Source organism: Gossypium hirsutum, chromosome A08 (assembly GCF_007990345.1).
Source record: "Gossypium hirsutum isolate 1008001.06 chromosome A08, Gossypium_hirsutum_v2.1, whole genome shotgun sequence".
NCBI classification, from domain to species: domain Eukaryota; kingdom Viridiplantae; phylum Streptophyta; class Magnoliopsida; order Malvales; family Malvaceae; genus Gossypium; species Gossypium hirsutum.
In genome coordinates, this window is record NC_053431.1 from 43,505,394 (window position 1) to 43,510,508 (window position 5,115).

A 5,115-nucleotide genomic window follows, 5' to 3' on the forward strand; every position below is an offset into this window, starting at 1 on the left:
ACAAGGATATTTCGGCGGTCGTAGAGGTTCATTAGGCCATAAGTCCTGCTCCAAAAGAATATTATATCTAGTGGTAGCTATGGTCGTGGTCGATTAGGACATGGCAGTCGTGGAGAACCTTTCCCGGTGGAGTTTTAGTTCCTATGTGACGATGAGCTTAAGAGCTCTATATAACTGTGATAAAATTAGGAACTTTTTAGGGGATATTAGGAAGAATAATTACTCAAAAAGAAATAACTAAATTTAATAATTAAAAATAAAATTTCTAAAATCTAATAAAAATAAAAAGTAGTTTCAATAAAAATTAAAAACATAAATAAGAAATAAATATTTCTAAACATCTTCATCGCTGGATGGTTCGCGAGGTGGGACTGGTGATGAGATGTGGAGGTGCTGACAAATCTGTTGTAGAGTAGCATCAATGTTGTCAAATCATTGAAAATGCTACTGCTCAAATTGGGTGAGGCGCTCATAGATGTCAGCATATGAAGCTGTCGCATGAACTGGACGAGAGGATGGTGGTGGCTGAGTCGGTGGGCCCTCGTGCTGTGGGGGCACATCATCAGGAATGTCCTCGTAGGCCTCCTCCTCGGTAGATGGCATGAGTGGGATGGTACTGAGGAAGATTGGTCCCACGTTGGTGCTCGATCATCCTCATGTGTAACATAGTTGTGATGCCCTGTGGGGACATTTGACCTAGCAGTGTAAGCGCTAATGACTGGGCCACAGTGTTTAGAAGGCCGAAATGTCTGGCGAGGCGTGTCATGTAGGGGTTGATAGAGATTACTCCCTTCCGATGCCGCTTGGTCTGATGGCGAATGGCGAAAGTGATGAAATATGCCTAGTCATTCACGTGTGCATTCACCATGCACCATAATTAGTAGGAGTCGTGGGTGTTGACGACACCGGTGCTCTCTCTCCTTTCGGTCAAGATGTGTGCCAATATGGCATGGAGATAGTGTAGGGAAGGGGCAAGAGCTAAGGCCTTCGAGCAGCTGGGGTCGTAGGTGGAAGAGAGTGGTCCCAAAGCCTTCAGCACAAGGAAGGAGAAATGTGGATATTGCGTGGTAGTGCGTTCATCGGTGTAAAGTCCCAGAGCGACTCCAAACTATGGGACACTCATCGCGCGAACTAGACCGCCTAATCGGGATTGAATGGTACAGGGGTCATCATTGTTGGTCATCACCACCTGTAGATGAAAAGTAGAGCATAATTCTAAAGTTAGCTCTAAATAAGTTGGTTCGATAATAGCGAAGAACAATTCCTATAGGTCTGTGGACAGAGGGCACAGATGGCATCAGCTAGCTGGACTTGCTCCATGGCAGCCCAATCGATGCAACGGCCTGTAGTGAGGGGTCACGCACGTAGTGTCTGAAATAGCACCTTTTGTGAAGTTTGCGAAAACTCAATGAACGGGTGTCAAACTTCGGCTATAGTACGTACCGAGGAAGAGCCCGGTCCCCTATGACTTTTGAGGATGGGACCGCGGCCTTCTTGCCTCTCGATGATGACATAATGTATCTGAAAATGTATGAGAATTGATATAATCTTATGACAGTAGTTCCAAGATGTGTTAACATTTAACAATATCAAGCGAGAGGTGAAAATTTTATATGACTATTTAGAAACATTTACTGGAATCAAAGATGCATCAGCAGTTAAGTAAGAATCCTAAAACTAGTATATGCTATTTAGTAGCTTTAACATTTCAAACATAAAAAATACTAAAGCAAATTCCTAAATTATTCAGAAAAAATTGGTAACAGTAACAATATCTGTGTAAGGCATAAAGAATACCAATGTAGCAACACAGATTGGAAAAACAAGGGTGAGAAAGTGAGCCAAAAGCTACTGTAGGGTGGCGCATGGGCGTGTGGTGTGGGGGTACAGCCGTGTGGAGAGAAATTGGAGGGAAAAGAGATGGGAAAGTAAGGATTAATGCAAGAGGAGTGGATTTTAGGATGGTTAGGGGGCTGGGGAAATGAGAATCTGGGGAATGGTGGCCGGAATAGTGGTTAAGGAGTGGAGAATGAGAGATTTTGGCTAGGGTTTTGAAAGGGGGAAGAAGATGAACAGTGGTTTGCTAATATAGGGGAGGGCCACACGGCCTAGGGCCACGCCCGTGTACTCTGAAGGTGAGCTTGCTTTTTTTGAATTTTGCTATTTAGGTCATGCCTGGCTACTATCCCACGCCCGTGTGTCTTGGGCATGTGTGGCACACGGCCTTGTCACATGGTCGTGCCTAGCTTTGTTTCCTTCTCCCATGCCCGTGTGTTGGGGTACCACACTCGTGTATTGTTGTCCTCGGCTTAACGATACGGGCGTGTCTCACGCCCGTGTCAAAGAAACAGAATCGAGCCTTGCCCTTGGCACAACCGTGTTTTTCTAATCCCACGCCCATGTTCACCTATCAAGTTCACCCACAGCCATGTCGCACGGCCATGGGGATTTATCGCATCCCGTGTTTTGGGAAAATCATGTCCTGCTTCCACACAGCCGTATCGCACGGCCATATCTCTTCCCCTGTTTGGCCACGGCTTTAGGCACGCCCTTGTGCCTGGCCATATGTGCTGAAAAACTTTGCAATTCAAAGATAAAGTTAATGATTCAAAGTGTTAGAAATTAAAAATAAAGAAATCAAAATATGTTGGTGCTCAGGTTACCTCCCGAGAAGCACTTATTTATAGTCTAAGCTCGACTTACCTCTCTAGTGAATGGTTAGGGTGGTTCGAGGAGTTTATACTCCTCATTCTTGCTATCAATCTCATCAAAATAGGGTTTTAATCATGTGTTGTTTACCTTAAAAGTGCCGAACTTGGTGTGACTCACCTCCACCGTATCGAATGGAAAAATATTGAGTACCATAAGAGGGATTTCCTCATTTGGTGTGGTAGTGAAAATGTGAGGATCTACGGCATCTAGTAAGACTTTATCGACAACCTTAAGTTAATTTGGAGAGGTATCGGCCTTGTTTTGGCGTAGTTTCAGTTTATCATGTGTTCTCAGTTTTTGTGCTCGCCATTCGTCTAGCTCCTCTATCTGTAGCCTTCATTCTTCATGAATGTGTCCTCTATCATTTCTGGAACATGGCTCGTGAACTTTTTTGAAGCTCAATCTCTGCAAAGTCATATTGTCAGTTTTAGTAGATTGGTGTGGACTATTACCTTCAATGTTCGATGTGATACCAGAATTACGAGCTTGAAGGGTGATTGTGTCGTCTCCTACGCAAAGCTTGAGCTGACCTGTGCCAACATCAATAATTGTTTTAGCACTTGCTAAAAAGGGCCTTCCTAAAATCAAAGGGGTGTTATTATCCTCCTCTATGTCTAGAACAATGAAATCAACAGGGAATATGAACTTATCTACTTTCACGAGTACATCTTTAATAGTACCCCTAGAGAATCTTATAGTTTTATCTACCAATTGAATGCTCACCCTAGTTTGTTTAGGTTTCCCAAGACCTAGTTACTTAAACATTTTGTAAGGCATGACGTTAATACTAGCCCCTAAATCAGCTAATGCATGACTTATATCTAAACTACAAATTAAGCAAGGAATTGTAACACTCCCTGGATCTTTCAATTTGTGGGGTAGCTTATTCTGTAGAATAGCTGAGCAGACTGCGTTTAGCTCCACATGCAACGCTTCGTCCAACTTCCACTTATTTACTAAAAGCTCTTTTAAAAATTTCATTGCATTTGGCATCTGCGACAAAGCTTCAATAAACGGTAAGTTAATATGTAATTTTTTCAAAAGTTTGAGAAATTTACTGAATTGTTCGTCTGAACGGTCTTTCCTTGTCGCGTTAGGGTATGGGACACGAGGTCTATATTCTTCATTCACCATTTTGTTATGACTTACCTCACTTTTACCTTTGGTCACCACAGTTTCTTGCATCAATTCTGGCTCAGGTTCAATGAATCCTTCCTTATCTTCAGTACTAATTGCGTTGAGGTGTTCCCTTGGGTTAGGTTCAGTGTTACTTGGTAAGCTACCTTGTGGTCGTTGAGATTAGTTTAGATAGCTGGCCTATCTGAGTTTCGAGTCCTTGGATCGATGCTTGTTGATTTTTAAGTGCTGTCTTGGTATTTTGGAAACGGGTTTCTAACATTGATATGAATTTTGAGAGCATCTCCTCAAGGTTCGGTTTCTTCTCTTGTTGATAAGGTGGCTATTGAAAACCCTGAGGATTTTGTGGCTTTTGATTCCCTTGACCAACCCAGGAGAAATTTGGGTGGTTCTTCCAACCTACATTATAAGTATTACTGTATGGGTTATTTTGAGATCAAAAGTTGTTGTTACCTATATAGTTGACTTGTTCCTTTTCGGTTGTAGGATTGAAGGATTGATATTCTGTATGTACACCTCCTCCACTTGAGTCACACCTCATTACTGGATGTACCTGCGTAGAACCAAGTAAACCATCAATCTTTTTATTTAGAAGTTCTACTTGATTTGACAGCATAGTAATTGAGTCGACGTTATAAATGCCATCTGTTTTTGTTGGCTTAGTCCTCATGACTTGCCACTGATAGTTATTCAGTGACATTTCTTCAATAAATTCATAAGCCTCTTTAGGTGTTTTGTTGTTGATGGTTCTGCCAGCAGCTACGTCAACCATTTGTCGAGTCGAGGGATTCAAACCATTGTGGAATGTTTGTACTTGAAGCTAAAGCGGTAACCCATGGTGAGGACACCTTCTCAGTAAGTCCTTGTATCTCTCCCATGCATCGTAAAGTATTTCTAAATCCATCTGCGAAAAAGAAGAGATATCATTACATAATTTAGCCGTTTTAGCCGGCGAAAAGTATTTTAGTAAAAAATTTTCGGTCATTTGTTCCCAAGTAGTGATAGACCCTCATGGTAACGAGTTCAACCACTGTTTAGCTTTGTTTCTCAGTGAAAAAGGGAACAACTGAAGGTGAATGGCATCATCATAAACACCATCAATTTTAAAAGTGTCGTAAAACTCTAGAAAATTCGCCAAGTGAGTGTTGGGATCCTTATTCTGCAAACCATCAAACTGAACAAACTGCTGTATCATCTGAATTAGGTTTCAGTTCGAAATTATTTGTAGCAATAGTAGGTCTAACTATACTAGATTCAGTTCCTATT

General features: G+C 41.9%; 1 non-coding gene across 1 annotated transcript; it reads left to right on the forward strand.

The window, feature by feature from the left end:
- Window positions 1–4,679: 4,679 nt before the first annotated feature.
- Window positions 4,680–4,786, forward strand: LOC121205779 (small nucleolar RNA R71). Its single transcript, XR_005900854.1, has one exon. It is a non-coding gene; the product is annotated as a small nucleolar RNA R71 (small nucleolar RNA).
- The last annotated feature ends 329 nt before the right edge of the window (window positions 4,787–5,115 follow it).